Below are 27737 nucleotides of genomic sequence, written 5' to 3' on the forward strand. Positions count from 1 at the left end.
GAGAAACTAATGTGAAAGCACCTGCAAATTCTGGCTGATAGTTCAGCTAAAAGTTCACTTCCTCCAACCACTTCAAATCCATTAAACCATGGATCCCTCCTTTCAGCAATGGAAAACTCAGATAACTTGGAAAACTGGCATCTGGTAAGTGCTTAAGAACAATAATTGTTGAGAATATAGATAATTATTTTGTCAAAGTTATAGATATCTTTCCTCTCAAAGAATCTAAAACTAATTTTATTATATAAAAACTACATAACAACATAACAAAAAGAATTTTGGAAAATAGCAAAAGGAAAGAAATCATTTATAATCTTGTTTGTGTAACAAAAGTGGTGCACTTTTTACTATTTGACTGTCAGCATTTTTTCATATGGTCATTTCCAGAGTCAAAGTGATAACACAGTAATTTTCTGTATTTCCAGTATCTCATGTTGTGATACTTCTATTATTATCATTTAAATAAATGTATATTTTTTTTTTATTGTGCTATTGCTAAATATAAGGTAATTTATTTCACTATTTCAAAGACTATTGCAAAGGATAGATAGGCCCTTAGCTTTTCCCATCTTTACTGGTTTTCCATTGGATATGTTACGACACAAAAATGGCGTTCTCCTACTCAGTGCACACAAACATGCCAATTAATGATGGCATCAGCTTTTGGGAAGAGAAATCAGCTTCATTTTGCGAGATTGATGTGCAGGAGACAGGGGCATGTGCCCTCAGATCTGTCTCCTCTATTCAGGATTTGGGGTGAAATGTAAGAGGTTAGGCAGGACAGTCTAGCATACAGAAATGCTGATGGGACAGGCTTTGATTGGTGGGCTTCAAGCATTTATGGTAAGGTTCTAAACATTTATGATGGGGTTCTAAACAAACATTTACGATAAGGTGGGGAAGAAACTTTAACACCAGATCTTCCTGAATGACGGACCCATTGCTTCTAATAAGAATCTGACTTTTAAGTTCCGGTCATGTCTTGGTCCTTTGGTTCCCTGGGGAGGAGAATCTTTGTTTCCACAGTCATTTCAGGTCAAGACTTCTTCTTCTGCGCATATCTATCTATGTGACTTTGCAAATTTTCTGAAAGACAATTTCTTAGTCATTCTGTTGATAAGAGATGGAGTCTGTTTGAACTGACTCTAAAAGGGCCTGTGGTTACAGATATATTTACAGAAGTGAAATTATTAGGTTAACATGTGCAAAAATTTATATAATTAATTATATAGATCACCAAATTATTTAAAAAATACGTTATACTTGATTCATCAGCAAAGTTCTGAAATCCAAATTTTGTAGAAATTTTACAAGTTCTGAAAATGACAAAGTTTTCTTTACTAATGTAATGGTAAATAATTATGCTTTGTCTTTTAATGTATTTCTTGAATTGCTATAGAAATGGAAAATATTTGTTATTATGAGTTATACTTTGTCTATGGTCATTCATAAGAGTAAGTGATGTGTATGTTTACCAGAAAGCAATAATAAAGATTCATAGTAAAAGTTTTGCACACATTACCTCATTTAATCTTTAAATAACCCAATGAAGATAGCATTTTTTTAAACTCATTTTATAAATATGGACACTCAGACTTAGGAAGTAAAGTTACACAGTTCAAACATGCTGCAAATTAAGTAATTCAAAATTATCCAAGGGTCTAGAGAACGGGATGGAAGGTGTGAGTGAGGACATGCAAACTGAATGAGAATAATTAATTTCCTGGAGTCCGAGAAGTCTCCTGACTAACTTTCATTGCTGCTGTTGTTGTTGTATTTGGCTTGTTTGTTAGTTTCATTGTTTTAAAATTCCTGAATACTCTACAATTATTTCTTGAAACTGAACTGTCACTTGATATTCTAAAGAGATCATCATACAAAATTCTCTTTGCCTTCGTTGGCAATGCTGTAACAATCTATAATAGCCTTCTAGGTGGCAGAAATCTTATGGGAGGGTTAAAAGTCAATGTAGTTAAGAATTTTTGGTTGAGTAACTTGAGACCAAGCAGGTCAAGTGATTGGCCCAGTCTCAGTAAGTGGCAGAGTGATGACATTTTGTTACTTCACGTTTCCTTGCACTATCTTGCTACTGATTCTTCTTTGTATGGAAATGTTTTCTTTGATGATGAAGACATAACATCAGAGTCTATGGTAGGAATTAAATTTTATACTCTCTCCCAAGCAAGGTGTTACATTTTCCCATTATTCTAAGGCCTCACCTGTGCATTAAATCCTTGTGAAAAGGCAAGATGTGAGAGAGCAGTACATGCTTCCAAGGATAGAATTAACCCCATTCCTATTTGTAGTATGTGTCACATGGTCACATTAAAGGATTTTATTGTTTTGCAGATAAAGATTGTTTGAGGCATCCAATGTTCATCTTGAATTATTCATGAAATATCATTATTTATTCATTAGTTCCTGAGCAATCTTGCTTAGCCCAAGTACCTATACTCTTTTGTTTCCTCTATGAAGATGTGTTAGGATATTAGCCTAATATGAGATGCACTGTATTAAAGGGCAGCTTCTAATCATTTAACCTAGCGTGGACACTTAGAGGCAGGCCTCACTGGTAAGGAATTTAAAAGGAAATGAAGACATGGGATGCTAATTAAAAAAAAGTCAAATCTTTTTGCACTAATTGGCAATTGTTCAAATGCTAGTGTCTCACAATTAGTAGTGCTTATTTACAATGAGTCTCTGAAAGGACTCCAAGACTGAAGGAACTCAAAACATGAGTTTTGGACAATGAGAATATGCAAAAACCTTAGCCTAGAACATATCTAAATGTTCTCAAATAATGTTTTATCAACCTGTTGGCTTCAGAGTAGCATAGGAACTCCCTGGGGAGAATATAAAAGAGTTTTATGAAGGATGATATACCAAGACATGCTCTGTGTGAATGAGGAATTGAGGAGTGAGAAGGAAGAGGATAAAAACAGAAATACAGGAAATATGAGGTGGGCCGGGCCTCAAAAAGGTGCTTACCAGTTAGAAAATACCATTTATGAGAATAGGAATGACTTACGAATGACTCACACAAAACTAAGCAAATGAGATTATAACAAAAGAATCATATGATCTATTTCCCAAAGTAGTTACACCGGGATGACAGGCGTAAACTAAGACTGCATAAAGGAAATGAGGGCATGTCGTTATCCTAAATATAGCGAACTTAAATGAATATTTATAATGAACAGTATTTTTTATTTATTATACCACACTGGAATCTACTGAGAAATAATGTTCATTAGACTGCATTCAAAGTGAAAAGTCTAAAAAAAAAAAGAATAGCTGAAGGAACGCATGGATCATTTAGCCTGTGTAAACAGAGACAAAATCATCATGATAGTCATTTTTAACTAGTTGAAGGCCTATCACATTATCTATATATCATATTTGATATGGTGTCGTGTTTTAGGAAGTTTGAGTTTCCCTAAGTTGGAATCCCAGCTTGGCTGTTCATCATCTATATGATTTTAGGGAAGTTACTATCTCTGTGTCTCAGTTTTCTCATACTAAGGGAGTGACTTCTATAAGGCTATACATGTAGCCTTCTTCTCAAATTCTTCACTGCTAGCCATGTTGGAAAAATCATTATATAGAGAGAGGTGGTTAGAGCATCAGCCTCCCATTCTTGGTTCACAGGATGTCTCTGGGGCCTCTCTCTCTGATTACAGTTATCATCACACCTCTTTAAAGTTGGACACATTGCTCTTCCTTTAACATTTGATCCCATATGTAGGTACATAGTCTAGCTGATACTGGCTGGATATCTATACAAAACTTGAGTAAGGGGTAGATGTTAAAATAAGAAAGAGGGAATAACATGAAACAAGGTAATCTAGTTTTCAGGAAATCGGATATAGGTTCAACTTGGAGTCCTACGAAGGAAATTCTTGGTCTGCCTTCATTGGGCAAGTGCCATCTTTACCAAGCCTATGTCTATCTCTGGCAGTGTGCCGTCACCCTCTGAACTAAAAGGAAAGGTCATTGCTTCAATATATTATGAAGCAGAGTTTTATAAACTTTTCCAACCAAGTATCCCTGATAGAAGGAGTGAGAGACTAATGGAACTGTGTGAGTGGGCCCATGAAGATTTGGGGGAGGGTAATGTGTGACAGTGTGTGGGTGTCTGCTTACGTGTTATCAGGCTGAAATGGTCTATCAAAAGCATAATATTTCTTTGGATCTTCCTATCTTCTCTAAAATCCTTAAAAATATTACATGTACTCTATACCTATCTTGTTTTCAAATAAGTATAGTGATATAAAAATAATGAGTACAAAGAAAGTTGGTGATGGAGGAAGATGTGCAGTTTTTCCCAGGGAATCTCGTACACTTTATATTCCTTACAACGTGCATAACATCTGCCTAGTCAGTTAGGGCTGCCCTAATAGAATACCGTAGACTGGGGGGCTTGTAAAGAACAGTTCTCACAGTTCTGAAGGCTGGGAAGTTCAAGATCAAGACACAGAGAGTTGGCGTCTGAAGAGAGTTCACATCTGGTTCATAGACAGTCCTCTTTTCCCTGTGTCTTCACATGGCGTAAGAGGTGAGGGAGCTCTCAAGGGTCTCTTTTATAGGGACACTAAGCACATTCATGAGGGCTCTCCCCTCATGACAAAATCACCTCCTAAAGACCCCACTTAAAAATCCCATCACAGGGCGCCTTAGGATTTAACATGTGAATTTGGGGGAACGCAAAACCTTCAGCCTATAGCAATATGCCCAAGAGTTCTTTTAATTTAAACGTGCATCTAAGAGACAGGCATGTGCATTATTAGCAGGTAAAGAGGACAGAGAAACCCCCTCCCAATTTTATAAACAAATGTATACACTACTTCATTGGAAAGTCTATTGAGGATAATATTATAGTCTAGAAAAATAAAAACTATTCATTGCAAAACACCAGAAATATTGAAAAAATTATTGCAGAAGAAAATAATCAAAAATAAAAAGGAAATCAAATTCAGAGAGACGCCCCTGCGAGGATGCTGTGGGTCTTCTACGAGGTGTGCGTGCAGCGCGGTGGAATGAGGTGAAGGGGCTTGGAAAAGATTTCTGGTCTCAACAACAATGGCAATTGAGTTTGAAGGACATAAAGAGTTAGGACATGAAGCTTTGGACCCACAAAGAAGAGAAATTCAACCCACCCTAGGAGAGAAATTGATCCCCAAATTTCCCATGTTGGATTAAAATATCAGTGAAAGGCTAGACTAGAAAATATTCATCCACAGTACAGGCAGAGGACAAGAATATAAATTCCTTTGACCTTAGGCTCCAAGACAGAAAACAAGTTTTAACCTGGAGTCTGCCAAGTTATAACCTGGAAGTAAAACTAATATAAAAAGGGGATCCTGGCTGGTAACATCCCTTGGGCTGTTTTTGTTTTTTTTTTTTTGTTTTTTTTCCTGTATTTGTTTCCTAGGACTGTCGTAACAAAGTACCACAAACTGAGGGGCTTAAAGCAACAGAAATTTATTGTCTAACTGTTCTAGAGGCTAGAAGTCTGAAATCAAAGTGTTGACAGGGCCATGCTCCCTCTGAAACCTGCGGAGAAATCTTTCCTTCTCTCTTTCTGGCTTCTGGTGGTTTGCTGGCAATCATCAACACTCCCTGGCTGGCAGATGAATAACGCCAATCTCTGCTTTGTCAGCGCATAGCATTCTCCCTGCATGTCTCTGTCTTCACATGGCATTCTTTTCATAAGGACATCAGTCATTTCGGATTAGGGCCCTCCGTGCTCTACTATGATCTTATCTTAACTAATTAGTTCTGAGATGACCCTATTTCCAAAGAAGGCCGTATTCTGTGGTACTGCAGGTTAGAACTTCAACACATCCTTTTTTGCAGGGTGCACAATTCAACTCATAACAGGCTCCAAGGAGAAGTAAAAGCAAAATCTCTCCCAAGTTACGTATTTTCCAGCTAAGCTACCTTGCATTCCTATAAATAAAGCCCTTTTAGGATGAGCTCATTAAAAAAAAAGTTACAATAGGAAACAATTCATGCTGAGCAAATATAAGCAGACCACTTGGGTCTCTACTCCATTAAACTGTGACTCCCTGTCTCCGTCTGCCTGTCTTCTCCAATCTTTTGGGCAGAAGTTTGCCCCGTGCTCCTCCTTCTCTCTTACAATCTAAGAAGAGCTGTTGATTTTTCAGTCTGTACAGCTTTTTACTTGTTGTTAAGGACAGATTAGGGAGTGGAGTCAATAAAGATCACCTTCTGCACCAGTTCCCCAGGGACCAGACAGGTCAAAGTTCACAACCCAAGTATTTTAAGAACAAAGTCTGTATTAGACACCTGGCACGAGCAAGCTGCACTGGGAACATGGGTTGATTTCAGTACTGCTAGGGAATGAAAGATGGTAGGCAGATGAGCACAAATGCAATGGTCTTATCAAAATGAACCATTTTTTTCTTCATTGAACAGTTCTCTGATTGCTCTAGTTCTGGATTCAATTTCAGAGTTACAAAAAATCAATTCTGTCTGTCTTTGCCAGCTTATGGTTATTTCAGTGGAGGAACTGAATCTTTGAGTGCCCTATTCTACCATATTTTGTGACATCATTCACGATATTGTTTTTGATTTACTCTCTTAGGAAGGGGAAGGGTCTCGACAGTTTCAGAGGTTTCCATCTGGCCTTTCCTACTATGATTATGCTTCCACAACAGATCAGTGGTCCAATATATGATTGTAGTAACTAATAACTGTATCAGTTCTAATTAAGCGTTGAAGGGTTACAGGAATACCACCACATAGAGTGGTGGATCCAGTGGGTTTACTGGGAGAAGGACTTACTGTAGTCTAGTGTGGGTACTGGGAATCAGAACTCTATTTATCATCTACCTTCTATAGTCCTCCATTCTAGGGAGGCTGTGATAATTCTTTGGGTCTCCAGATATCAGTGTCAACTCAGAACCTATGTTCAGTAATCCTTGAAATGTCTGGATGTTCCCGTTTCTCAGTGTATAGTTACCCAAACAAATAGCTGTAGGCTCTTTTGGGGAAGGATGGGGAAATTATCATTTTATATACCTGTCATGGTATTGCAGTTTCTTCCTTCTAGAGATCCAGTGGGCTCTGGATATGAAAATTGGTTCATCTCTAGGAACTGAGCAAAGGACCATGACTTTTAATTCAGGAGATTGACCATGCTCTCCTCATCCTCCATTCTTGTTTTGTTTTTGTTTGTGCTTTTTTATTATAGATGTCAGGAAGCACCCTTGTTGGTCACCTGTCTGCTTTTCCCTCGATGTTCTATGGTCCTTTTGCATAACTCCATGTGAGTCAAGCCTCGTTGGATGCCTCTACAACCTTTCCAGTCTTTACATTAATTGAGTCCTCCTGGCTCCTGGTAGTTAAGCACAATTACTTCCCCTCTATTGCTTTGGGGATCCCATCAAATCTCCATGGATGGTAACAAGCATAGCATTACCTGACTGCCTCTCTAACCACCCTTCCCTGCAGAGAACCATCAACAAACTTATTAGTGATGCTGGCACCTCTCTTATCATCATATTCTTTATGAATACCATGGTCAATTTTGCATCCATTACGTCTTCCCATTGAACATAACCCTTTGGTGGATCTTCTGGCCTTATATAATATATTCATTCTAGCATGCCCACTTCCTCCAGCTTATTTATTATTTCTTTTACCATCTGCCAGGGTTACTCAGGCATTTCCACTTCACTAAAAGTTGGCCATTATTTTTCCAAGATCATAAGAACAACTTTAAGGGCAAGTTTGCACTCATCCTGTGGGATTTTCGCCAATGTATTAAATTCTGTGATCTGCAAAAGTGTCCTAATTCAATGAAATCTTGCTGGCCTAGTCTTATGTTTTGATACTCTTGGTTATGTAGCCTCAAAAATCCAAACTTAGGAGTACTTCCTTCACTTCTGACAATACATGATGCCAGCTAAATCTTGCAATTTTTTAGAGGTAGAGTCTCTATCCTCTCTTATCAAGTGCAGCACATCTCCAGCCAAATTCGGCTGGGATTTAACCCCAGCTTTCTGCCTGGCAGCCATGAGAGCAGATAGGAACAGCTCCTGAGGGAACAGCTTTTCTCTGTGAGAGAGAGACTTCTGCAGGACCTTCCAGCACAGCTAAGTGCTAAGTCATCCTAAGGAAGGGTGAATCATTTCTGCAAGCCTGCAGGGTCCAGGGAAGTTGCAGAGTCAACATCTTTAGGGATATCCAGACTGATACTTACACATCATATTTCGGGATATCAGATTTCCCTCACCCTTCACGTAACAGATCTGCTTTGCTGAGCAGTGAAATGTCTCTAGCACACTATAGCTCTTACAATATAGGTCTTCAGTCTGCTGCTCATCTATGTCAGCCCTTTCATTGCAGGAGATGGTGTTCTCTATGACTTTTACACTAACTCCTTGTTAAGAGGTCTTGGTCTCTCATTGTCCTCTGAAGGACTTCAATACAATGTAGCAGTAACCAGCCAACTCGGCTATCTTTGTAGGCATTGTTAATTCCATGTTTTTCAACTTTCCACAACTTTATACCTACCATTGCATTCCCTTCATAGGGAGATTCTCCCATATTACCATTGATGAAACTTTTAGCAGTTGACCCACCACATTTTTCTAGGTAACATGCATGCCCTACCTATGAACCAAGATGCCATCCTACACGTTGGGCAGTAAATGAGTCATTACTAACTCCCAATCTTGTAGTCTTTTCTCAGATTACCCCAATCACAGTACCACTTGTGTCAACTTAGATCTTCCAAGAAGGAGACATCAAGATGACATTAAACACAGAAGATTTTCACTAGAAGAAAGCTCTGTGAGAGAAAACATGGATGAAATTAGGAAAGGCCGGGAAATCTAGCACACTACAATGCAATTCTCATCCTGAGTGAAGGAGAGAGAAAGAAGGTTGGATGGAAGCATCAAATAATGCCAGGGAGTTTACAAATGGTTTAACAAGGCTTCCAGGAAGAGTTTTAGCCAAAATCTACCATCAGAGGACTCTCCTATTTCCAGGATTGGTCCAGTGTTATTATTGTATTCCTACTATGCTTGGTCATTGGCTAGTAAGAACCTGTGGCCTATGTGAAGCCTGGCCTTGTTGCAAATGAGGGAATGAATTTCAGGGTGAAGCAGTTGAAGCTTTAGAGAATAATGTTCCCTGAGAGTTTGAGGTCTGTAGGCAGTCTTATGGCTGCCACACTATATAATGTATCCTCAGTTCAAGTCTAGCAATTTGTTTTTAAAATTGATCAGGTTGGATTTATCATAAAGATATGAGACTATTTTAGTTCTAGATTATCTACTAACATAGCTAATTAAATTAATAAATTAAAGAAATCAAGAAAGAATTTCCTTTTATTCATAAAGGATGAGATTGTTTATACAGATTATTAGACTAAGAAATTTTAATAATTTTCTATTATGTCTACAATCAAAAATTAAAATTGTTCCTTTAGACAAAAAGCAATTCAAAATTGTAATTTAAACACATATAAAATTTTCAAAGTAATTAAAATATAAATAAGAAATAAATACTAGAAAAAATATTTGAGAACTTTTATAAAAATTTTATGAATTTATTAAAAGATAAGAAGAAGACCTAAATAAGTAGAGAGGAAAATCAGGTTCATGAATGGGAAAAGTTCATCATTTTTAAATTCCTCAAATTAATCTCTAAATTCAATGTAATTCCAATGAAAATTGCAGCAAAATTTTTTATGAACATAGGGGAGCTAATTATAAATTTTATGTAAAAAAGAATAGGGTTATGAATAATGAAACAAATTTTGAAGAGAAATGAAAGTGAAGAGATTTGCTCTATTCAGTTATAAAATATATTTGTAAATCTATGGTATAAAGAGATTGTGGAATTTGTGTAGAGATACAGAAACAGATTAATGAATCAGAACAGAAAGTCACATATATATAGAAACTTTAAAAATGAGAGGAGATCTTCTACTTCTGGCTAAGAAGTAGTAGCAGGGACTGGATTTATCCTCTGTGCCTAAAACATCAATAACCCTGAAAAATATAGAGTCATGCATCACTTAACAATGGGGATACATTCTGAAAAATGCATTGTCAAGTGATTTTGTCATTGTGTGAACATCACAGAGTGTACTTACACAAATCAAGATGGTATAGCCTAGTACACTCCTAGGCTATATGGTACTAATCTTTTGGTAGCACCATCGTATACATAATCTGTCATTGATTGAAATACCATTGTGCAGCACATTACTGTATGAGAAAATCATTTTCAGACTTTAGGCAGTAGAGGACATTGATCTTTGAGAGAGGGAAAAAAAACAAGGTAAGCCCTTTGATTGCCCATACTTACTGCCCAGAGAAAATATCTAAGCCAAAGAGACAGCAGGAGAAAGGAGACCTTGGTTGAGCTTAATTGTCTCCTTGATTTGAAGAACTAATATTGTAAGTCCCCAGAAGCCAAAGAAGCCTGAATTCATAGGTTAGAGGACAAAAAGGAGAGAGGCACACAAAGATAGACTTCTATAGGTCTGTAGAAAGTCACTCTCAAGTCTTTAGCTGAGTACTGATCAGAATTTCTGAACAGAAATTTCCTGAGGCCCCAGAAATATCCATCTAAAAAGATTAGAGGGAACAATCCCTGGGGCTGACAAGGGACCAGGACTAGTTTGTGTTTTCCATCAGCCAGAATGAAAAAACCTTGTAATTGATGAAAAACTAGGGAGTGTACTTATGTATCTGCCTTAATAGTGTCTCAAGTTTATCCCTAGAGTCTAGGCTGCCCTGATGATAATCCTAACAGCAAACTTAAAGGAAAAGTCTTAGAAGGAGCAAACTGTTTTCAAATAACTGCACACAAAGAAAAAACCTAAGAATGTTTGTAAGAATACAAAATTATCCAGCACTCAACAACCTAAACTCACAATATCCAGCATCAAATGAAAAATTTCCAAGTATGCAAAAAAACAGAAGAATATGACCCATGGTAAAGAGAAAAAGTTATTCTGGGCCCAGCTCTGTGACCGAGTGGTTAAGTTTGTGCATTCTGCTGCAGCGGCCCGGGGTTCGGATCCTGGGTGCAGACATGGCACTGCTCGTCAGGCCACGTTGAGGTGGCATCCCACATCCCACAACTAGAAGGACCTGCAACTAAGATATACAACTGTGTACAGAGAGGGGTTGGAGAGATAAAGCAGAAAAAAAAGAAGAGAGAAAAAGTTATTCAATAGAAATTCATTAAATAGTAAGCAAGGACATTAAAATAAATTGTGTGAGTTGTATATTCCAAATGTTCAAGAAGGTAAAGATTGATTACGTTAAATTCTGACATGAAAGATATACAAAACATACCCAAGTCAAATTTCTAGAGATAAAAACTAAAATGACTGAGATGCACAGCACAGAAATGAGATTAACAGCAGATTAGACTTGCAAGAGAAAAGATTAATAAACCTGAAGACATAACAGTGGAAAATGTCCAAAATGAAACCACAGATAAAAGGGACTAAAAATAAATGAACAAATCATAATGAGCTGTGGGAGAACTTCAAGCAGCTTAATACACATCTCATTGGTTTCCCTGAGGATACAATAACAATTTGGTTGCCCAGGGGCAGAGTGGGCAAGGATCATCTAATGATCTAAAGGGAGAGATTACAAAGCAACATGAAGAATCTTGGGGTGACAGGTTCTTTCTCTTGATTGTAGTGATGATTTTATGAGTCCATATATATGCAAAAGCTTATCAGTTTATACAATTTAAATATGTACATTTTATTGCATTTCCTTAATATCTTAATAAAACTGAAAACTTCGCGGAGAATAAAGGGTCTATTGATTCTGGGACACATTGACATAAGGGAAATAAAGTTTACTCACTACCTTATATTGTGTACAAAAATAAATACTAGATATACTTAAGATCTAAGTTTGAAAAGTAAAATGTGTACATAAAGAGCAAGATATCTTTAGGGCTACATGGTAGAGATCAATTTTTTAATGAGACGTAAAAAGTGAGAACCATAATAGTGAAAGATTGGTACACTGAGTTATATGAAAATAAAATATCCTATGCATCAAAAAACTTCATCAGAAAGTGAAAAAATAGGCTGCCCAAAAACTATTTACAGTTGAGAGGATTAATGTATAGAATAAATAGGTAACTTCTTTCCAACCAATAAGAAAAAAAATTTTAGAAAAAATTTTAAATCAAACATTATTAAATCAAGTACTAAAATAGTTGATTCATAGTAGACAAAATTACATTTCCAACAAATATAGAAAAGATCTTCAACCTCAGTGGCAATCAAGAAACTGTAACTTTAAAATAACAGTGAGATTCCAGTTGTATTTCAATAAGTGAAAAAAAGTGAAAAATCTGAATGTTACAGATTATGAAAAAAATTTAGGATAACTATAACTGACATTATTATACATTGCTACTGGGAGTGAAAGTTGTTTAAACACTTTGCAAAGAAATTTGTTGATATCTATTACATTCAAAAATTCATAATACAATTACTTTAGAAATTCCACACCTAGTCTTACGTCATAGAGAAAAGCTCATGCTTAATTTATCAGAAGAAACTTATTAGAACGATTACTACAGGGGCTGGCCCTGTGGCACAGCAGTTAAGTGCACACATTCCGTTTCGGCAGCCTGGGGTTCACCGGTCTGGATCCCGAGTGCGGACATGGCACTGCTTGGTAAATCATGCTGTGGCAGGTGTCCCACATATAAAGTAGAGGAAGATGGGCACAGATGTTAGCTCAGGGCCAGTCTTCCTCAGCAAAAAGAGGAGGATTGGCAGCAGATGTTAGCTCAGGGCTAATCTTCCTCAAAAAAAAAAAAAAAGGTTACTCCACTAAGGTTTATAATAGAGAAAAAATGGAGAAAACTCAATGTCCATCAGCAAGAAATAGATTTTAAAATTGGGTTTATTTATACAATAAAATATCATACAATAAAACAAATAGTGAACTAGTTATGTATATCAACTGGGATGTCTCAAACACATAAGTGACATAAGGATATATAAGCAAAATAACAAGTAAATAATAATCTATATTTCCCTTTTATTTTTTGGAAGATATTTTTGCTAGGTATAAGATTTTGGCTTGATGGTTTTTTCATTTTGGTACTTTAAATAGCAATTCATTGTCTTTGGGTTTGCATACTTTCTGAGAAGAAGTCAGCTGTATTTCTTATTTTCATATTCTGTCTGGCTAGTTACAAGATATTTCTTTTTATCTTTTCTTTTTATCATCAATTTGAAAATTTGAATATTATGTGTCAAAGAGTGTCTATGTGTGTCTTTCTATTTATTCTGCTTGGGTTTCCCTGAGCTTCTTGGTTCTGTGGTTTAATATCTTTCATTATTGTTGGATTTCTTAGCTGTTATCTCTCAAAACTTTCTTCTTCCATGTTCTTTCTCGTCTCTCCTGTGGGGCTCTAATTCGATGTGTGTTAGACTATTGATATTGTATTACAACTGTGTATGCTCTTCTTTTTTAGTTTTTCATGTCAGTACAACTTTTGGATGCTCTCTTTTATTTTTTCTTTGTGATTAAGTTTCAATAATTTTTTTTTGTCTAATTTTCCATTGTGATACTTTAACTGTTTTGAGGATGAATTCTTTGATGGAATTTTTCACTACTGTTGTCTTTTCCTTTCATATCTGTCATTTTCATTTAACTCTTCTATTTTTCATCTCTCTGTTGAAATTCCCCATTTGTTTCCGCATATTGCCCATTTTTTCTACTGGATCCTTTAACATATTAATCATGGTTATTTTACATCTTAGCCCAATAATATCTCGATCATATCTATGTCTGTCTCATTTTCTACCTGTCTTTTTTCACCATGGATGAATTTTTCTTTCCTCTTTTGGCTCGTAATTTTTGATTGAATTTGGTCATAATGTATAAAACAGTAGAGACTGAGGAGGAAAATAGTATTTATGCCTCAAAATGGGCATATTTCTTCTTTCAGGCTGTTAGTATGGGGTGTTAGCTGGTTTCTGTATTTATCTATCTATCTATCTATTTATTTTTCTATGACTACCTTCAGGACACAATAGGCCTCAAATTTCTTTAGTAGTGAGATTTTATTGGCTGAACTTAGAGTGGGAGCTGCAGAGTCAAAAGGATTTTTTCATTTTCTTCCTCCACCCTCAGATTTCATCCTGACCTATGTGCTTGTGCCACAGATGTGGTCTCTCCACTCTCTTGCCCTTCTCCTGCTGATACACTGCTGCTGCTTGTTACTAGATGGATAGCTCAGCTGATGGTGAGGGGCAGAAGGTTTTGTTTGGTGCCATCGTTCACCCTCATTCTTAGGCAGGCCCCGTGTTCTCATGCCTCAAAAGGGTGGTTTTATATTTTGAAATATACAACATAACAGTATACGTTGTTTGTTGACACATACATATATCCTGATGTGTGTAGCCATATGTGTGATAGATTAATACTAAATACAGGATTGTGGTGTACTTTTGAAGAAAGAGGATGGAGAAAATATTTGAGCAAGGGACACAGAAATATCAATAATATATATAATTTATTATTTCCTAAGCTCATTACTTGTTACAAGAACATTATTATTTTATTATATTTTTATGCTTATTTTATGTGAATATTATGCCCAGAAAATTTATATTTAATAAGATAAAAATCCCTAACTTAGCTTGATATTTTATTCTGATTAGCTTTATTTTTACTTTCTGCAAGGATAGCCATCCATTAGGCAGACACAATACTTCTTTGCAAAGACTACTCAGATTTTTGTAATGTGAGATTAGTAGAATATAAATAAAACAAAACATCTTAACCATCTTCAAGAAGAATTACTTTACAAATACTTATGATTGTATTAAATTGAGTTCCATTAATTGAGTGGGAATCATAATCACCACCAAAAAAAAAATAAAGGAGATGAGTTATGACTAGTTGAAAGCACTATTTGGAATACAAAAATTAGACCAATCTAAAGGCTATATACATTTGAAGAAGAATGACCTTGAAAATTATCCCTAGCCAAGTTAGAATCTCAGATTGCCACTTGCTGGTTGCATAAACTTGGGCAAGCTAATTAACTCTAAGTTTTTCTTTCCTCAAATGTAAAATAAAGATAATATACCTACCTTGAAAGAAGGATTAGATAAACAGGGCACTTAGTGTGCTTAACTTTTTACTTTGCACAGACTAAAAAGAAGAATAAGTCATCAACTATTCTGTGATTTTTAGGAAGGTCACTTCCCTTTTATATGCCTCAGTTTCCTTCTTTCCAACTAACCATAATAACACTTTCCACCAATCTAAAGATTAGAAAAAGAATAAAACAAGATAGCATGTAAAACTGGCTCAAAAAAGGTATGCTACTACCCAAAGTTGTTATTACAGTGATTGCAAGTTTGCTTTTTTTCAGACAAATGAGTTCTAGAATGGAAAGACACTAAATTGAGAGAGATTAGAGGCTTACCATTCTTCAGTGGTGAGGTAAGCACATAATGGTGTGCTTAATCAGTCCAAAGGAAACAGAGCTGTGGACAAAAATTTTTAAAAAATAATAACACAAAAACTAAAAAAAGGGCAAAATAACAGAAGTTTGGTGTTTTGTTGTTTTTATTGCGTTTTAATTTTAATTTCATGATTTGAGATTTTGTGAACAGGATTTACATCTTTTTCATTTGAATGGCAGTATGATTTGTAAACAGGTCCGTAATAAATATAAGCCATGGACCAGATAATTGTGTGCATGGAGCTGTGAAGTATAGTAGGGACAGTTCAAATATACTGCAAACTTACAATTTTTGAGCTTCAGGAAAAGTTTTGGTTGTATGGACTCAGTAATAGATATAATTTAGAAGGAATATAAATGTAAATATAAATCCTCTAGACTTTTAATAAATTAATACTTATTAAGAATCTGTGATAATTTTCCAATCTTATAAACATTTCCATTATATTTACTCCCAACAATATTTAAAGTCTATCCCACAAGACTTTTTTTCTTTTTCCCATTTAAAACACTGAAATTATTCTTACAAATCCAAATTAGTGTACTTAGAGAGTATACATATTTTGTGTGTCTTGTTTGATGTTTGGCAGTTGTCCACCAGTAGCTATTCTGACAAATCGCAATTCCATTCCATGCAAGATTTTTAATGGTGGTGCTGAAAGAGTTTCATAAGGCACGTTGAGAGAATTGTTTTCATTTTCTCAAAATATAAAAAAAATGAAGACATACTTGCAATTTCACAAGATGATCGTATTGGTCATAACATGAGCTCATAGTTTCTCCTAAATGCAAACAATACATGTAATGACTGACTTGGATACCATTTTTAAAGAAGAGATAACATTTAATTGAACCTAGATCCAATTTCAAGCCAATCTGACTTATCCCACTGCAGAAAAAGCCTAACTCTTGAGGGGAAGAATTTAGTTTAATTATCTACCACTTATGTCAGGGGAAAATTATTATGAAAAATTTGAAACTGTTTCTAAAGTTCACCATGAGGCTACAGTTGTAACAGGAAGAAAGCATTAGTGACTTGAAGCTCAACTTACTTAGTTTTCATTTTAGTGAGAATATGTGCTGAAAGTTGAGACATTTGTTACCCTTTCAACAAAATAACTGAGGCGCTGGCTTTTTGACCCTATTTGTACCCGTAGGTGGAAAGAAGAAAAATGATTTCAAATCAGAGCTCCAACATGTAAGCGTGTTTTCCTCCTTTCCCTTTTTGGTTAGTGGCCCTCAGGCATCAAAAGCATAAGGTATCTTGGCCTCTTCTTTTCACAGCATGAAGTCAGTAAAGCTTTCAACAATCTCCTGTGCTTAATAGCTTTCTTTTCCATACATATATATATGTATTTTCCCAAGCCCCAAAGCAGCCATTAAAAGTCACCATCATCTATCCAGTTATAGAAGCAACACAGAAAAAGAGCTGAAGAGAACTGTTAGTCATTGGCATGGAGCCAGGAATTCAAGCCTGATTTTCAGCATCTATTTCTTGAATTAAAGAGATATGTCCCAAAGTAATTGCAGCTTAAGAAACCCTCTCAAGCCAACATATATATGAATGAATAAGGAGAGAAGAAAAGACATGTGAAATGAATTAAGAACTAACTTGATTCTCATATTTTAAAGGCCCTTCAACAATGAGAATGAAATTTCAAAGCTCCTTTGTCCAAGATGTGTACACCTTTCAAATTAAAGTTTCACAGTATTGCAGGATTTGTCTACACCACTACAGAACAGAGTAAGCATGATGATTTACAGTAAGCTCTTTAACTGACTTCAAGCTGGCTAGATAGCAGCTCTTTAAGATGAGTCTAACTTACCATCCCTTGAGCATAGGATAAAATGGACTAAGGTTGACAAAGGGTCCCTTCAATATTCCTCAGATTTCCTAAAGGTTCATGCTTCTGCAGTAAATCTAGGTGTATTTGCTATCAAATATGTGCTTTTTTTAGTGCTGAATTTATATTCTCTCAAAATATGCCTCATTTGGTCTCCACTGTCTTTGAAGTCCATTTGTTCCAGAGCATCATATGCCAGATGTGATCTTATTGTGCTTTATTTTGTTTTGTTTGTGTATGTAAGTACATAAATGTGTGTGTATGTATGTTTTATTGGTCCTTCCACTACCAACCACATATAGCACTGTCTCCAGCATAAGAGAAACAAGGTACTTCAAAACCAAGTCCATTTATAGCTATTTTCCTTGTTCTAAAAAGTCCAACCATATTATTTGTTATAAGAAAAATAAAGTAATTAATTTTAAACTAGGTACTTCTGTATTAAAGATCAGTTCCTTGCTGGGTCCTGCCTGGTGGTGCAGCAGTTAAGTTCACACGTTCTGCTTTGGCGACCTGGGGTCTGCCCATTCGGATCCCGGGTACAGACCTAGCACGACTTGGCAAGCCATGCTGTGCAGGCATCCCACATATAAAGTAGAGAAAGATGGGCACAGATGTTAGCTCAGGGCCAGTCTTCCTCTGCAAAAAGAGGAGAACTGGCAGCAGATGTTAGCTCAGGGCTAATCCTCCTCAAAAAAAAAAAAAAAAAAAGATCAGTTCCTTGCCAAGGGATCCATGCTAGTCTATAAGAGATCTAAGATTGTCCAGTCCTCTGAGAAGTACCATTGCCCATTTTTAACCAGTATGTACCAGTGCCTAGTTCTATTGTCAGTGTCTTTTTCATACTGATTGTTCAATATTGTGATTAACCTCTTAGAAATACTCATCTCTTTCTACTATTCCCAATCCTTGAAAAGCTCTGGAAATTACTAGATTACTACTTTGTTATTCCAAATATCCCTGGCCCATTTGACACTAGACTGGCCCAGAATCAAATATATTTGTTTATTGGCACAAACTGGGAGTTTTATTTAATATTTCATCCACGTGGTGACATTTAACAACAATTAGTAAATATCACAAAAGAGAAAATCAGGCAAAAGGATGGAAAATTATCAAGTAGACCATTTTTTAAATATATCCCCCAAATAGGTACAAACTTTTATACTCCAGGGAATGTAACTTCATCACATCTAATTACTCAGGCACAACTTCTCATATCTCCCCACATGACATTTGGGTCATACAAAAGAATGCCGATTTAATGGCAATCTGAACTATTTCTGAGCTATGACCTTAAGAAAGGGTACACTACAAGATTTTCATACTCTTGGTCACATGCTTTATTCTTCCTGTGTAACATTAGGGTTGGGTTTCCGGTGGAGTATATAAACTATGACATTTTTAAAAGAAGAACAAAACTCCACATGTAGTGAGGCAATTTTCTTCTCAACTACTTTCTTATCACTAAATATATGTTTTAACCCACTATGAAATTTAATTGAAACAGTCTAAATATTTCTTAATTGAAATATTTCTTTAATTGAAAATACTTCATTGCATGAAATAACCTTAAATTTACAGAATATTTTCATGTATTGAATCTGTCACTTGATAATAAAAGAGAAGCAGGAAATCAATTTGATAAACACAGATTCATGCATACAGAATGATGTCTATAAACCTAATTTCTCCTTAGAAGCTATAGCTAAAAAGTAAACTTTTCTACTGTATTTATTATAAAGCCATTATTGTAAATTGCTCAATTTAACTCTTCTTTGTAAAGGTCTCACTTAAATTTTTTTTAACAAATGTCAAAAATGAAATAAACCCAGATCACTATGTAGAAATAAATCTAAGATCAAGAAACAACTCATTAAATTCTGAATTCCTGTTTGCCTCAGATGCAGTAAGTTATCTCCAATATGTGTGTTCCATTGCTCCCCACAAAGTTATACAATAAAAAAGACTGCAAGCAACTAAATTCTAGTTTTGTTCTTTTAAACGACACATTGCAAGCACATGTTTTGAAGGCAATGAGCTTGAGGTAGGGTGAAAAGAAATTAGAATAATTCCCTGGAACCAACATTTCTTGTATTTCAACCCTAATTTATAAAGTTAGCGAGTCTTCTTCTCACGGAATTGGCATCCAAACAGCAGGTTAAAAGTTCACGGAAGGAACAAAGTTTAGGCAAAAATTGGAAGGCAGTCAAAAGAAGAATGAAGAAGAGAAGAAGGTGAAATAGAAAAGTCTAAGAGAAAGAATGTTCTGAAATATATTGCACACACTTAGAACTAGACTAAAAACCTTCAAAAAAGAAAAGAAAATGAGGTCATTTGCCATTGTTCTCCATGGAGAACATTGTTGATGGAGATTCCTCAGATGAATATCAAAAGGTATCATTTTTATTCAATATGCCCTCTGATGTTAACACGAAAAGTCACCTCCCCTAAATAACATTTTTAAAGTAATTACATTGGTTCATTCAATTAGGGGATGAAATGACCATTTTTTTGGTTTTGAAGAGGACAGGCTAAAAATAAAACACTAATCTTTCTAAGTATTCTTTACATAGAAAAATACACGTGAGTTTTGGTAAATGTAAACTAATAATCTATATTTTATCCTAAAATTAGGTATCAGCAAAACTCCCTGTTCCTTAACCAGAAATAGTTTCTTTGCTTGTTCTCCTGGGTTGCTCCTGGCTCCTCCTCTTTGCTGTGCCTTAATGGTGGGTCTTGACCACCTGAAAAGGGAGCAGAGGGCAGCACCATGAGGAGGAAATTCAGCCTGTGTGAGAGTTAACTGGCCCCAACCCGTGAACACAGCGAGTCAAAGGAAATGAGCTGTATGTGAAGAAGGGCTCTAAAGCATTGTGACTGACTTTGAATAATAATTCAAATTTAATACATCCAGATCTGTGTTACCTTCTTAAAAAGTGTATTTACACATTTTTTCCAATTATCTTGCTATTGTTCAAATATTCCAGTATTTTTTTAAGGAATTGAGATAAAAATTAATGCCAGAAACTATAGTCTAAGGGAATTGCGATAATGGGCACTATTTTAACTTCTCTTTTCAGATAAAGAGACTGAGACTCCAGGAGGTTAAAACCTATGATTTCTCCACCCTATAATGCTGAGTAACTGGGGACAAAACCAAGCTGTGTGACAGAAAAAGAGCAAGAGAAAAAGTGATAAATGAGATCTATAAACTTCAGTTACAAATGAAGTTATAAGCATTTTTTTGTAACCTATGGTTGTACTAAGTACACTTAAAATATCTATATTGAAGGTTCATCTTGTAAACTTTGTAAAATCTGTGTATCTTTTAAAAAATCATTATTACTACTTTATCATCACAACTATTCAATAATCAACATGGCAAGAATCATACATTTTTACTGTCTCCATAAATTAAATGTAACAAATCTTCATGAAGTAAAAAAAACAACTTGATTAATGTTTCTCCTCTTACATATTATACCTTTTGTTTAAAATTCAGGTCAATATTTTTTATTCAAGAATACAATGAATCTAATTTTTAGGCAACATTATTAGCGTAACTTCCATAGACAGTTTCGAATATTGTTTCTGCTCACTGTAAACCCGGGACCGTCAAGGAAGCAATCCTATTGTCTGAATTTCTGACTTGAAAAATAGAAAGATACTTTCCACATCATCCCTGCCTCTTTTATCCCATTGTCTTAGAAAACAGTAGTTGCTGGGATTATATTCATGTATTTTAAAGGAAAATCAGGTACTGAAATGTCTGTTTGCTTGCCTGGACACATTGGTTCACTGTCTTCACATCTCTGAGTGGGCCCTCGATACAGATTGACCTGAAGTGAATTAAACTTCAACATGGAATAAGGTGTTTTCAGCAAGTGAAAAAATTCTGTAAATTTCAAGGCACTGGACATAACGAAGTACCTTATGTGATCTGAAAGCAATCAGGGTATTACAGAGACCTTCATCTAGGTATGAGGAAAACAGTCAAATTTGATACTAAACTTTTTAAGTTCAGGACTAGGAGGTTTTTAGTTCCAGGATACCAAGCACTCTGAAATGACCTGGGCTTTAGCAAAGCCAAAATAACGCACACGCCATCCAGAAACCTAAGAGTCACAGATTTCCAAGACTTTAGAGTCAATAGATGGTATGAGAATGCTTTATTTAATTACATAGAAACTTCACTTTGGAAGTTTCTCAGAATGTAATATGCAGACTACAGACACTAGGAAAAAACTTACATTAAATATTCTTTTCATTATTAGGAAGTTGAAATTTATTATTTATGAATGCAAAATGATATTTACTCATGCTCAAGAGTTCATTGATTATTATCATGGTTATCTGCAAGCTGTTTTCCACTGTAACAGAGATGGCCTTTTTGCCAGTGATTCTCCAAATAACCGGAAATCTGGTCTTCATAAGACAGAAAAATAAAACACGTGACAGATATTAAGGCTGTATCTCAGATTCATTGACCCAGTATAAGAAAAAAGCTTTTTATAGGCATGGGCAAATGTGGCCTAGAGGCCATGTCTTTGTGATTTGGAGAGTGACAGGGTCTTGCATTCATGTAAATTCCGGAGAGGGTTACCTTCTATTTACCTCAGTCTCTGTCTGATAGAAGTGTCCACTGCCTGTTGGTGCCGATGAGTCCATTCCAACAGAGCAGAACCCTGCCTGGTCTTTTTGTGCCATCCTCTCACCTTCTGTGCTATGTCGGACAATGTTCTGCAGGTATTCATAATGTTTGCATGGCCAATTTTTTCAGAAGTGGGCGGCCAGGTCCTTCTTCCCAGTCTATCTTAGTCTGGAAGCTCCACTGGATTTGGAGAGACATCCATTTGCGACATATGTTGTCATGGGTTTTAAAAACTGTCCCTCATGGGTGACCCTGCTTGTATTTGAAACACCAGTGGCATAGCTTTCAGCATCACAGCAACATGCAGCCTCCATAGGATGACAACTGACAGACAGGTGGTGTGGTTCCCTGACTGGAAAATGAATTTCAGTCATGGCGACGAGAGCCCCAAATCAACCACTAGACCACCAGGGCTGGCTGTCCACTGCTTAGAAAGATCCAAATGTACGGGGCCAATATTTACTTCTGATGTGCTGAGAGGTGAGGAATTACAAAGCTTGTCCCAGGTGGAAGCAATTTGAGTTTTCCAGACATTCAAACTCAGTGTTAAGCTCTTTATAGGTGACTATCTTCGGCCACCTGAATATTTCGTCCTGTTAATAAGGTGAAGCACTTTGATTTTTTTTTTTTTGGCAGTTCAAGATTTAAGTTTATTTGGTCAGTAAAATAACATTCAGCTCCATTACAAGAATTATAATAATCATTTCATGTAACATCCTTCATAGTTAGAAGTTAAATTTTGTTAAAGTAAACTAAATTAGAAAAATGTTTATTGTCCAAATAACTGAAATATCTCAATAATTGCTACACATTTTTATAAGCATATTTTTTTAAAAGGGTAAAATTTGGTATTCTGGAAAGAATAATAAACCATAATAACCATTGAAAAATGGTTTGTTTCAGAAAACAATTTCTTCTGTTTACTTAACTGCCTAAATATCTATAAATGTTTTTGGAGATGTCAGATTAACTAGATAGCTACAGACTAAAATAAAAATGCCTACCACTAGAAAATAAAGAAGGAAGAAGCTAGTGTGCCTTGTCTCATATTCCACACTTTCTCTTGAATGCCTGCTTCCACATGATGATCATTATGATTCATCGCCTTCTCAACATGCAAACTGATTTCAGATTCTCAGTTTTTCCAGATAAATTTGTAAAATTATAAAAAAGAAAAGAGGAGGGCGTGGACTTACATTGAATAAACTAGAATTCTATTTTGCTGGTATGTCCATGGAAATTTACATTAACTTGGAGAAAGATCCATTTGTGACATATGTTGGAGGATGGAGTAAAGATTAGAAAAGACTTCATGTTTTAGACTAAGCGAATGACATATTTCCTAGTTATAGGCCATTATTAATTTCCTTGATCTTGATCCATACAGAAGGAAACTTCGATCTAAAACAATGTTTAAAAAACATTCACATCCAATACAAATGTAGTGAAGTAAGTTGAACACTCAGTGTAAGGAAAGCTTACACTGACAAATACCATTGAAACTCCAGATGAGCAAGGCATCAAAGTAACTAAAGCATTTATAAAGATTTTATTGAAAAGAAATCACTTTATCATATACTCAAATGTACACATGATTTTCTCACAGAGAAATTTTCCTTGGTCTTCTGTAGTTTTTTATAGAGTATCTCCTGCCCTCTTTAGTCCAGATTTTATAACTACATTTAGCAAGGAGATCTAACGCTACAGCATAATCCTGACTTCAGCTTCTCTATTACTTGGTGAAAATAGGTCATTATTAGCCGTTTCTGGCAGGAACAGTTGACAGGAAACAGGACAGGAAATGATATAATGATTCCAGAATTGTATATTTCCTCTATGCCCTGCTGTTTGGGGAATGACCTTACAGTTAACCAGGAAATTGGGACTTGGTACTGAACCTCAGACACTCATACGATGGAATTCCTTTTTCCTGTCCCTTGGTGCTCTTCACTTAAAGAAATAGGTTAAAATTCTAAGACCAATAGAGATAAAGATAAATTTAAAAAAGAAAATATTTGTCTGTCAAATTATACATATTTCTAGATTTTTGAGCAGACTGTTCAAATGATGCATTAATATCCAGTTAGCTAACACAAACAGAGCGTATGTACTGCCTAAATATTAAAACAACAAACTTCAAATGCTTCAATATTTATGGAATTTAACTATTTTCTCATGAAAATGCGACTTTGATGCTATTTATTATTAAATACATAGTTTTTTATTTACAGTTAAATCACAGTGTTTTAAAACTGCTTTTTAAGATGTGTGTTTTTATATGCCACATAATGATAGATTACATTAATATGTAGTCCATTGTTCATTTTTTCTCTAAGATGGAATATATCTCCTGGATGAAATATACCCAATAAAAATGACATGCCTAAAACTCACACAAACACATAGGCACAAGGATACATAACATAAAACGTAAACTCCTCATTTAAAATTTTATGCAAATACAGTGTCAATAAATTCCATTTATACTTTTATGTTGTTTAAAGTTACTTTACAGCTTTAAAAATAGATATCCAATTCAGGACATCACGTAAGACAATTAATCTCTCCAGAAATAAAAAGCACAGAACCAATCACAGGAAGTCCGATGCTCACAGTGTGATCTAAACCTTTTTTGTTACTCTAGCGTGTTATTAAGCCCTTTAATATTTTAAAATACTTAACTATTTTATTTACATTCTCTTAGTCATTAACTTCAACCTGTTTCAAATTTATGTCACTGGAGGATTGAGAATAACAAAGCTGTACAAATTTAACAATTAGCCTTACTATGTAATTGCTTAGAATAAACATCCTGATTAGTCAAATCACTATTAAATTTTAATCAACGTGAGTGGGTGTTTCTATTTTTCATTGAGGATTCCACATAGATTTTCTAAGCAACTCGTTTTTGGACATGAAGTTGATATGTTTTGTCTCTTCATATTGTGCCTAATGGATCGTATCTCAATCTTACATAATGCACTGTTAGTGACTAGTCAAAGATATTTTTCTTTAATATGAGTTTTCTCTTTATGCTGTTAATGACATTTTTCTTTTCTAAATTTATTTCTTTTCTCTTGATGTTTAAACAAATAAAGGTGTGCATGGATATTAAAATGTGACAGTTTGTTATAATGACATTTTCAAGAAATAGAATTTAATCTCATGCAAATATTTTGTGTTATTTTAGGTAAAAAATATCATTTTCTAAAAAAGAGTAATGCTAATTATTTGGAAGATAAGCATTTATCTTTGAAAAAGAAAGAATGCTATGATTTCATCCACACAAAATACAATATCAGAAGATAAGAGATAATATCTAACAATTCCAAAAATTCAAAAAGCAAGTGATTTTTTTTCCAGGAAGATTCATTCCATTAAAAAGGTATATGACTATAGGGTTTTTTTTTCCTGGTTTGACAATCTTCCTATCAGAAACAATCAATAAGCATTAAATAGCATTTTCTGCGTTTAATATTCTGCAGACATCATTTCCGTGGATTTCTTTAATGTGAGGTCTTCAGGTGTTTTGAGATGAATAACTCATTTCCTATCTGTTCTCTTATGCCATCATTGTGAGAGCATTACCCCTGCAGTCAAATGTTTAGAACTACTCAATCTCTTTTAGCATTCTCTGCTAATTCAATCTAGTCTACCAGGGGACAGGTAGAATGGCTTGTGCAGTAACGGGCTCTATTACAAATACAATCAATTCTGTGAAACAACAGGTTTCATTTTTTTCAGAAATGTATTTGGTTAGAAGACTGAAATAAAATAATACATCCACAAACATTACATTTATGAAAATGAATAAAATATTTTATCCCAATCACAAGAATCATATTTTCTAAATGCAATCTTGGTATTTTCCTTGCCTTTTATAACTCAGCCAGTTCTGACTGTGGCATTACTTTGAAATATCAGAATAAAGCACTATTGAAATGATGTTCTGCTCCTTTGTTACTCAACATACAGTTTGTGCTCCAGAATTTCCATTTAGTCTGTTTTTCTTAATTAAATAATTATTCTGCTTTTTGAAAAATTGTAATTTTAATATGCAACTGCGTAAATCTTCAGATTACTAAATGTAGTTCCACTGTAATTTACTATTTCTAAGAAACATTTGCATGGGAACAATAGAGATCTCATTTTTTTTTTGGAAGTTATAGTGACAAAGTTGTGAAATTGTATTACTAAAGTTAAGGACAAGTTTAAGTGTGCCTTTTGCCTTTCATTTGGATCAGTAAATGGTTAATCCTAACAAGCATGGGGGGAGGAAAAGAAATTAACTAAAGTAAGGCCCTCATGATACAATGACACTTGCTCTATGCTCTTACAGAGAAAAAACATGATGATAAAACAGCACAAAGTGGAGTGTTATGAATTTTATTAATGACTAGGAGACAGTGTGCAAAACATCAAAGGTCTGTGGAAAAGATTAATGACCCCGTGTGAGACTGTTTAATTACCTCCAGCTAATTAGATTCTTGACCAAATTTTTAATATCTGCATTCCTTCTACAGCCTAATTGAGATTCCACATTATTTATCAATCTTTCAAAAAGCCCTTAGTGGGCTGCTTTTTTAGTTTTTCCCTTTGCACTTTGACTCCGTTTATGGTCAATTATTAAATAAATAGCAAAGTAACTATTCCCCACAAATTGTATATGCGGAACACTTTATGCCTGTTTATTTTGACTAGGAGACTATCATTGGCATCTTTTATACATAATGAAGCACTCCAACTAATAAACTGACTAACTCCACTGTAAACAACTTGGATAATATTTTTGTTATCTGGGCTGTGCTCAGGAAATCCTCATGCGGTTTCTGTAAATTAGCCTTTGCAATAGTCAGTTAATCCTTATTTCAGTTTACCTTGGTCAGGACCCAAAGACCCATGGAATGTTCTCATACAAACTAGAGAGAACGACTTAATTCTTCTTTCCTTTTTTTCCCTTTTTTTTTTGGTAAATTTAGATTGTCTTTTAGTGCTCAGAAGTTCTTAATTGCTTGACATTTTGCATTAGCAAATATCAAGCAGGTCCTTCTGGAATGCTGGAAACAAATGCAGTTTGTTAGATATATATGTAATACACTATATATTGTATTTTGTATATGTTTATATCACATACCATTTCTGAAGGGGAAACATTTGATATAGCACCTCAAAGGAAGAAAACAGCACTGTTAGGGAAAACCCACCACTCATCCGGAAAATACTGATGACATGGATTGTCCTTTACACACATTGAGCTAAACAAGAAGTCCATACTCAGCAGGGGCCAGCTGAGTCATCTTTGTCTAAGCCACCACTTTTTCTGAAGGATATATATAAGCTTTTAAATTCAAGCATTTTAACAGGATAAATTCATTTGCATAGCAGACAAATATTTCTCTATCATCTATGTACTTATAGAACCAATGAAAGGAAAAGAAAAATTATGGCAATGCAAACACATTGATAATGTCAACCCAACACAACTCGTGAATCCAACAGTGATTCTATTGAGGGATTCCATGTCTGTTTCACCTCTGATTATAAAAACTGGAAAACACATATTGGGCTGTACAATATATAGCAAGTTCTCCACTATTAAAAATGATCATCTTCTCTCTGTTTCTTTCAAGAGATTTATGTTTGAGAGAAAAGAAAAAAATAAAAAAAATCATTGATTCATCCAACATTTATAAAGAGGATAATTTTCACTATTATTTCATAGGAGT

At 35.1% G+C, this 27737-nt stretch overlaps 1 long non-coding RNA gene across 1 annotated transcript; it reads left to right on the forward strand.

Annotated features, from left to right (window-relative positions):
* LOC139076788 (uncharacterized) lies at positions 1-25956 on the forward strand. The gene is made up of 2 exons (XR_011528746.1): positions 1-144; positions 20441-25956. It is a non-coding gene; the product is annotated as an uncharacterized lncRNA (long non-coding RNA).
* The last annotated feature ends 1781 nt before the right edge of the window (positions 25957-27737 follow it).

The sequence above is a fragment of the Equus przewalskii genome, chromosome 17 (assembly GCF_037783145.1).
Source record: "Equus przewalskii isolate Varuska chromosome 17, EquPr2, whole genome shotgun sequence".
NCBI classification, from domain to species: domain Eukaryota; kingdom Metazoa; phylum Chordata; class Mammalia; order Perissodactyla; family Equidae; genus Equus; species Equus przewalskii.